The following is a 10,048-nucleotide window of genomic DNA, read 5'->3' as shown; positions in this document are numbered from 1 at the left end:
AAGATATTTTATTTTCTTTTTCCTTTATAAATAAATCCACTAAAGAAGTATGCTCTATGTCTCCATTGGGTTTATAAACTTACAGGTTGTGGAAAGAATTCAAACCACCATGACTGTAAATGAACTCAAGCCACTATCATTGTAAAGAGAAGAGGCTTCAAGGCAATTGACAAACAAGAACTACACCAAGTGAAGAAGACAAGATCAACCTTTTTTTTTTTTTTTTTTTGAATGAATGAGATGAGTTTACATGGGTTTATATAGTTTTTACAAACACTTAACAAAGAAACAAAATATCATGTGCGTCTTCATGCATGGTGTCATATTGGTGTTTAGACTTTTTTTATACAAATCAATGTGATCTTCCTTCAATCAACGTGTTGTTGTTTCTTTTCTTCTTGATTTTTTCAACTAGTCTCAATTAACGAGGCTGATAGGTTTAGTGTTAAATAAAATTGTCTTTTAAGGAACTAACATCGTTTGCCTCATTGAGTTTGGCATGTGTGCAAGGTAGAAAAGGATCTATCTTGATTCATAATAAAAATACCAGGTTTCATTTATATCCTCATAGGAAGTTAATATTATGATAAAATAATTCTCTTTGACTAAAATTTTATTATAAATAAACACATTTGCAATGATTTTAAAATATTTGGCACACTCGTTTACGATTATTTTAGACATGGCTTTATAAAAGACACGTTAAAAGACTTCATGAGTGTAAAAATCAAGTTTCAACGACCAAAATGTAGTTTAGAGAGCTACTATTATCATAGGTATTCACTTGCAAAACTTTAGACCTGGCATGACTTGATGCACTGAGTCTTCTTTGCTTGCTTGACCATCTAGATTCTGTGGACGAGTCTTCTTATTGCCTTTTCTTCTTGAGTTCGTCTTCACAAAGATTCAGGGAGATTGCTTTGTGGCTTGTGAAATCTTCACAAACACACTTGTCGACTTGGTTCCCTTAGGCATAAATCTGTTTCAATTCTTCATTCACATGTTGGTTAGCCATCTGTTTGTTATCAACAAAACTTAGTGGAATAAGAACCTCAAGACCAACCTCCCAACAGGTATTCCTTATGCTTTTGCAATGTGCCATTGATAAAATATTTGGTTTTAAAAACCCTTCGTGACCAACTATACGGATGTGGTTCTTTAGGGACAATGTGTCACCTATGAGTTTGAAGAAGAGCACCATTCTGATCTTGCACTGTTGCTTTCAATGAGGGATATTTGATAAGGTGGTCTTATAAGATCCAAGTCCTATGATATTTGAGACCGGATGAGCTTCTGGAGTAGTGTCAAAATGTTATTATTTTCTCTGGTCATCATGAGATGAGAGTTGGTGGATGGATGGAGTGTAGAATTGGTTTCAAAAGGGTAAATGGGTAGGATAAAATCTAAATGACCAAGAGAGGGTGAAGGCATAGGAGAGGTAGGAGAGGCACCTAGCGTTAGTGTTCATGGGGATAGGGATTTGTGGAAAATTTGGAAAATATATATATATCAGGTGTAGTAGAAGAATTAGGCTTTGGAGGGGACTATTAGGTATCTAAAGTTTTAATGGGGGGATTGAATGAGGAAGTAGAAGCTCATAAACTTCTCAAAGGATTATTATGATTACAAACATGTGCATTTGGTGATTTCACTTAGGTGTAAATTAGATTTGCTAAAAGATGAAAATTTAGTAGGAGTCAAGCACATATGCAAGAGGAGTTGGTAAATTTCAAAAATTTAGAATTCTAATACCATTAGAAAAAGGTGTCAAGCCAATCGTGTTTTGTGTTGAGCTCATTGCATTATACCTAAACATAGGTAGAAAAAGGTAATAAACCAAGTTTCAAATGTTGTTACAAGCAATGGTTTGTCTCCCCAAGGAATGGATGCCAACGGTTACAATTATAAATGAAACAAGAGCAATAAAATAAATCACACTAGATGACCTCATAGATAATCACCTCACCCAATCAATCACTAGAGCAAGGATTTTTATAATGGTTCACAATCAATATTTAGATCTACTTCACTCCCAAAAGCTCTTGTCCTGGAATTAAATGGTTTCACTACAATTAGCCATACAATATCTACAAATTACAACCTCAAGAGAGTCAAATACAGAATAAACCCAAATACCTTGGGACTTATGGTCAACAACTCCTAGGCACAAACACTTTGGTCCCAGTTTATTACACACATATGGAGTCGAACACATGCACAAGAAATCATGCACAAGAGCAAAAGTCGAAGCTTAGAAATGTGAATCTTCAAATCATATCTCAGCAAAATCTCCAGGAGGAGTGATTCCCAAAATGAAGGAATGGAGCACATAGAATCAGCTTGAAGTAACAAGGAGTCAAGCCCAAAAACCCCATAGAAGAAGATAAGAAGAAGAAGAATAGAGGAGAAGAGAAGAAGAAGAAGAAGAAAATAAGAAGAAAAAAACGATTAAAAAACACCCACATGTGTAGTGGTGGCATGGCTAGTAAATAAAGAGAACTTCCATAGAGATGACATAGAATTATAATTATGAAAGTTGGTGTATGTCCTCTTAAGTTTTTTTTCCTTTTGAAACATGTAGCCCTAGGGGCATTATAGTCATTGTAAACACATTCCCACAAATTTAAATACAGCCTCAATACATTGGGTAGAGCATTCAAGCCTCCTCCTCTTGGCTCAAATTCGTCCTTACACATATCTCTTTTTTCCTGTTCTTTCTCTTCTATGATTTCTTTTCTCCTCTCTCCCAAGAGCTAGAATTCCTCTCTTCTCTTCTTCCCTTAAGATCTTTTGTGTTTATGTCTTGGCCCTAAAAATCAACATGGTATCAAAGCAGGAAAATATCTGACATGGAAAAAGAGAACAAGATGGAGAAGAAAGGGAGGAAGAAGAAGAAAAAGAAAAATAAAAAGAAAATGAGAAACTTCTTGTTTTTCCTATTTTTCATTGGATGTTTCACTCTCTTAACATAAATTTAATATAAAAGATTATATACCTTTTGAAAGATCTTTGAGTCTAGTTTCTATCTCAAAAAGAATCGTTGATATTAGATTTTTCTAGAAAGATAAAAAAAAAAATAATTTCTGAAGTAGCAAAGGTCAAGTAGGAAAAAAAGTTTCAAGATGCAACAAAAAACCTCAACTTTCTGAACAATTTACACCAACATTATTGGAAATTTTTATCGAGAATTATATCTCAAAGGAAAGCTTTGTGAGTCTAATTTCTATCATAAAACAGTTTCTCAATCTAAACTTTCTAGAGAAAGATATTTACATTAGAAGATTCAAAGGTCATGTTGGCATCCTATCTTTCCTTCCTTAAAAGTTTTCTTTCTTTGTTCTCACATTATATTAGTTTCCACAAGAGAAGTTGTTCCCTATATAAGTTTAGTTTCCTTTTTAATTAAGTCTAGATTTTTTGAATTAGAAAGTCTTTTTTTCTCTTTTTAAATTCCAAATATTAGTGTCCAAAACCTGCCTTATTCCAAAATTTATCTCTTGAATATCTTCTTTTCAAATTGATCAAGTTGTGTTAAAAATTAATTGCCTTATACGAGAAGTGTGTTTGTAGAAAGTTTCCATTATTAAAATTCATCCAAAATTTTCTTATTCAAGATATTATTTTTTAAATTTTCCAAATCATCATGTTCATAGAGTAACTATTTTTTATCTCCTTCTTGAGTCAAACTTGGTCACTTCCCAAACGCCATACTTGATTAAATTTGTTAAGTTAATTCAGTTCTACAGTTACAGTCTCAATGAGTTTTTCAAAAAATAAAGGCCACCTTCTAGATTATTTGATGAGAAGATATGGAAGCCTCTTACATGACTCTCATAGAAGGCACTTTCACATAGCCAAAATTAATCTGGAGGAGTCTTACAAAAGGTGGTCTCATAGGAGAGTCTCAGTTTAAAGGTGTTTTAGTTATGTTCGTCTTCTATTTACGTTGAGTTATTTCATTATGCTATGACTTATCTTTAAGTGTTAGAGTTTCTGTGTAATTGGGTCAAAGGTAGTTTAATTATATTTGGACTCTACTACTTTCCTCTATTATAAATATGGGTTCATGTACTCTGATTACATCAAGTCAATGAAGCTTTTCTCTTTTCCATAAATTCAACATGGTATCAGAGCAGGTTCTATGAGTTGACTCGGTCAACTCACAGAGATAAAGTAATCCTTTTCTAATCTATTATCTCTAGCGGTTTAGGTTAGTATCTACCTTTTTTCTCTCTTTTCGGTTTCTATACCTGTTTTTCTCTTTTTAGTCCCAGTTTTTTTTTTAATTCTAGAAAGTTACTACTGTTGATTCTCGCTTCCAACTTCTCTGATTGGAATTACTTCTCCGCTGGCAAGCTGAAACTATCTCGGCCAGTTTTTTGTTCCGTCACTGCGTTGCTGATCATCTAAAATTGTCTCTACCGGATCGTTACTGCATCGTGGGAAAGAAGGAGACATTCGTTCCTCTGTTTGTTGGCTGATTTGTGTCTTTTCGGCATTTCTGATCCTATTGTCCAAGTTGACTCTGAATCGTATCTCCACTGCTGTTGTCCATTGGAAAAATCTGGTTTTCCTTATTTCCTAGTCGTAACCTCTATCGGATGCGAGTTGATTACTATCAAGTTATCTGATTGGTTGATTATTCTACTATACTGCTTCAGCATTAACCCATTCGAGTTGATTACTCTGTTGGACCTACCAGATAAGATCTTATTTCTATCATTGTCGCTAGCTTTTCGGAAATCACAGAGGAAGCCTCTGTAAATCCATTGATAGTTGAGTTAAAGAGTGTGTGAACAAAGAGTAAAAATTTGTCTTCGCACAGAGTCACGGAAGTTAGGAACCAAGTTGATGACAAATGAACAACCAAGGATATTTAACTAAAGCGAATCACTACAATCAAATTAGATGATAAGTGCTATGAAAAAACCGATGACAATAAAGAGACTGGTAATCACACAGCACAAAATTTTACGTGGTTCGGCAAATTGCCTACTCCACGGGAGCTGCAGAGGATTTTTATTTCTTCAATCAGAGGAATCACTATACAAATGGGATCAGTATCTTTCTTTGCACCTTTTATACAACGTCGACCAGTAGAGACCCTTCTCTGCAGCGTCGACTGGCGGAGCCCGTCGGAACCGTCGACCAGTAGAAACCCTTCTCTGCAGCGTCGACCAGCAGAGCCCGTTGGAACCGTCGACCAGCAGAGCTTGTCGGAACCATCAACCAGCAGAGACTCCTCTGCAGCGTCGACCAGAAACACCGGCAATGGCGTCATCCAACAAAACTGGCAACGACATCGTTCAGCAGTACCAGCAACGGCGTCGTTCTTTTCAAGCCTCGCTCTCTCTGCCGAGAAGAACACTTCTCTCTTCCGAGGAAACCCTTCTCTGATCTGTCACTCTCTATTTTTCGTTTTTCCGCCGCTGTTTACTGTTTTTCCCGATCATTTAAGAAAAACCAGCATAGAGGGAAAATTTTGTTTCCCTTGTGTGCAGTACACACATTGAATATGGGATGGGAAATGTCCTCCATACCTCCCGTGGACCAGACTCCACATTACTCAATAATAAAAACTATCTTATGTGGGCTAAGATACCACTGACTAGTAAAACATCTGTATGGGAGGCTAAAAACCTCGTCAATTGCATTGTTGATGTATGCAATGGGTTTATCACATTGATCATTATTAGGTAAGAAAATAAGCAACAACTATCGAAGAAAATATTTTGTTATCAAATCCACCTTCGGTAGGCGAAATGCTTTATTGTTGAAATTTTTTTGTTGAAGAAAGTACTATTCCTTATCTCTTTATGTCCTCTCCCTAATTTTTTTTACAGAGTTCAACTTTTTTTTTTGGTGAAATAACTTTTCTAAAAAAATTATTTCCATCAATGAAATTGGATTTTTGTCAAGAGAAGTTGCGTTGAAAGCTACCAGATGAAAAAATTTGCTAGTGAAAAATTTTCTTAGCTATATTTTTTTTTTAATTGTAAAAGTTTTGTATATTTTGTGAATAAAAGTCTTTGTTGAAGGAAATGGATATTATTACACACGTATATAGCATCTATTATTAGAATATAAGTAGAAATCTGGTTATCAGAATAAACAAATAATATGGATTCTTTTAGTGGAAGCCGACCAAGCCTCTTGCAATTAGACAAATTAAAAACTACAAAGTGGACAAATGCAATAATGTATATAATAGGTGGAAAGATATGATTATGTATATAATAGATGTCTCTTAAGAAGATATCTTGAGAAATCAGAAGACATTTCTTCCAAAATCCCGTCGATACAAGCTGGTGTGGGTTCAACCTCCCAAATCCCCTTCTCACAGACGACAACACCTCTTCTCGCACAGCAGATGGAAGTATTCCCATCTGCCTTAGTCACGGCGAATCAATTCGACCCTCCCTCCTCTGTCTCCGACAATCTACCAGCACCGGCAGTCACAAGAGTCCACTGGAAAATGAGGAAGCATCGTCAGAAACTTGTCCGGTGGGAGGTGACTTTCGACCATCACCTCCCACGCGTAATTCCCCTCTCGACAGCACCGAGGGAACCCAACTTCCAAATTGGGTGGGCATGGCTCAGCAAAAAATTTCGGGGGGAATTGGATTCAGGCCAGCTATCAGTTCCCATCTCCTTCTCGGCAATCCAATGGGCAACCTCGTCCACGCAATCGCGAGGCATTGTCAAACTGGCACCTTCGATTCGGCTTCACTAGTTTTTGATAGAAGGGTCAAGGCAGGTGCTCAGCCCAACTCTATTACTTATTCGTGTTTGATTCATGGTCTTTGCACAACTGGGAATTGGTACTGCCTTGCAACAACAGCAGTCGCAAGTGCAGCTTTGGAGTATGGACAGAAACACAACATCCGGCGCATAGTTGTTGTCCGAGATGTCGTTGAAGCTCTTCTCCTTATCTATGCAAGATCAGATACATCTAGGAGATCCATATGTGGCCCGCATGCAATACGGACACATGATTTAGTTGACAAGTTACTGAGCATGTTTTCACAGTATAATTATCCTCAAAATTTTGTCAATGGTAACGATGATATTTGTCTGAGCTCTGAGCGGGTGATGAGTGTAGGGAAAAAAAATTGCTCCTCTGCTAGGTTGCTCTATTTTTGTACGAACAGGCAATTCTACATTGAGCTTGAGGACAAGCTCGTTCTCTAGGAGGGGAGTAATATTATGGACTCATTAATGGTTTATTTTCAATTTCTATTCATTAGGGGTTTATTTGTAATTTCTATTCATTAGGGATTTATTTGTAATTTGTTGAACATTAGGGTTTATTTGTAATTTGTTGAACTTATGGCCTTTGGCATGTTTTCCTTAACTCCCTATATAGGGACGTGAGATGAATGAAGAAAGTAAGTATTGAGAAAATTAGATTTAATAGGTCAGATTCTCCCTCAGAGGTCTAGGTCGGATTCTCCCTTTGAGGTCCAAGGTCGGGCCTCCTTCAAGGCTCAATCCCTTCCTCCCCACGCTGGAAGAAATCGTCCGGTGGTTGATCTGAAATGGGCCAAAACAAAGGCCTAATTCAAAAAACAAGTTTCCTTTAGCTAACCACTTACACAAACTAGTGAAACAACACAAACAATTATTAATTGCTCTGAAGATGGAACCTCTAGTTTTTTAGAGTTTAGGACCCCCCATGTTAAGGTATACGTGAAAAAATTTAGGGAATTTTACCAAAATACCGGTTTGTAACAACTTATTTATGAAAATAACGAAGATCTCAAATTATTTACAAAACTACCGAACTTTGACTGGTCCACTGTATATGTGGATAGTCAAAGGTGACACGTAAGGTTTGACTGCTTACGTGTCGCCCCGTCATCAGAATGAAAAACACAGAGACGGACACATCATCATTATTGACACATCATCTGCCATGTAACTTACCACGTCATTTTATATTACTTTATTTTTGCCATGTCATCAAGGGCCACGTAAGCACCCGCCACGTTGGCCCTCACATGTTTTTCATTCTAATCTCTTTCGCGATCTGTCTCCTCGCCTCTCGTCTCGGTTGCTCTCCTCTCTGCCGCTCGCTCCCCTGTTGCCGCCGCTAGAATTACCACGTACACAGGAGTAAGTATTTATGTTTGTATATTTATGATATGAATAGTTAAGTTTACATGACTTGTTTTTAAGTACAAACTATTATCTATATAGGTTTAATACAGAAGGGCATGAGGTGGGGTTTTTGAACCCCTCGTCTATTGCATCACTGTCTGAGTGTGGAATGTCTTCTCCCTTGTAAGTATTCTACCATTTCGTTGTTAAATGTGTGATATTTATGTTATCCCTACTCGGATTTTTATGTTTATTGTTGTGTTTATTCAGGGTGGTTAATAATGATAGTGATAGTTTTAGTGATTATGATATTGGTTCAGAAGATAGTGAAGGGGATGGGGATGAGATATTCGAAGCCGGGGTTCATAGAAATAGAGTTGAAACAACAGATTGGGTACCCGGATATATATGAAGATGCCTGGGAGGTTAATACTAGATGTATCAAAGATGATTCTAGAATAATAAATGTTTTAGACTCAACATCAAATAATATCAGCGTGAGTCAAATATTTGAGGATAAGTCCCAAATGGTAGATTTTTTGAAAAAATACTCGATTGAAAGACATGTTAAATATAAGACATTAAGGTTTAGCAGTTGTGATTATAAAATTGAATATGGTGAAGATGGATGTCCTTGGAGTGTTTCTGCATCATGTGATCAAACGATTCGTCAATTTAAGATAAAAAAGTATGGTGGAGATCACACTTGTGTTAATAGTATTATTCGTGAAGATAATCCAGTGTGTACGTCATCTTTCATATGTAGAGTCATTATGCCAATAGTGATGACGAATTTTACTTTGAGTCCTAATGATATACAACAGATCATGAAAGATAAGTATCATATCTCTGTCAGGCATGCGAAAGCATGGAGAGCAAAATGCAAGGCTATAAAAGTAATTTATGGTGATTGGGATGAATCATATAATCTTTTTCTACGGGTTTTAGGTGCAATAAAAGAGGCGAATCCAGCTAATGAATTTATACTGTATTGTGAAGAATTTGGCCATGAAAGGATGTTTAAGTGTGTTTTTTGGGCATTTGGGCCATCTATTGCTGGATTCCAACATTGTAGACCCTTTATTAGTGTTGATGGAACACATTTATATGGGAAGTATCCTCATTGTCTGTTGATTGCTACTACTCTTGATGGGAACAATGGTCTTTTTCCTCTAGCTTTTGCTTTTGTTGAATAAAAAAATCAAGACAATTGGGAATGGTTTTTAGCTTGTCTAGATTGTTTTGTTATTAAAGGAAAAAAACCATTTACTCTGATTTCAGATCGTCAAAAGGGTTTATTAAGGGCGGTCCAGAGAAAATTTCTACCTTCAGAATGTTTTTATCGTTTTTGTGTGCATCATTTAGTTGCCAATTTCAAGAAGACGTTCAAAAATGATACATTGAATGCTCTCATATGGTCTGCAGCAAGGAAGACAAATATTGTTGAATTTGATCGTACGATGGAGTTGATTGAGCAACAAAGTGAGAGAGCGAAATAATTATTGACAGAAGGACAATTGAGACTTGAGTTTTGGTCATTGGCACACGATGGCAATGTTCGCTTGGGTGTGTTGACCACCAATATGTCTGAGAGCTTTAATAATGTTCTAAGAGGTGTTAGAAGGCTTCCAATTCAAGCATTGGTGGCAATAACTTTTCATAGATTGAATAAATATTTTGTGGAAAGACATGAATTTGCAAGAAAGATGACATCGTTTTGTACTCCCTCTGTTGATGTTTCTCTAAAAAATAAGAGGGATAAAGCAAGAGCATGTTGTGTACATCAGTATACGAATAATATGTACGAAATTTCTATGGATGATGAAAGGTTGTATCAGGTTGATTTGGTGCATGTGACATGTACATGCAACCATTTTCAAATGGAACAAATTCCTTGTACCCATGCCATTGCAGTGTGTGCAAAAATCAATTATGATTTCAATCAATT

Source organism: Aristolochia californica, unplaced genomic scaffold, assembly GCF_029961685.1.
Source record: "Aristolochia californica isolate CCGP_79_NKW_82.1479 unplaced genomic scaffold, dmAriCali1.0.hap1 SCAF_2, whole genome shotgun sequence".
In the NCBI taxonomy this organism is placed as follows: domain Eukaryota; kingdom Viridiplantae; phylum Streptophyta; class Magnoliopsida; order Piperales; family Aristolochiaceae; genus Aristolochia; species Aristolochia californica.
This window is presented reverse-complemented; position numbering follows the sequence as displayed.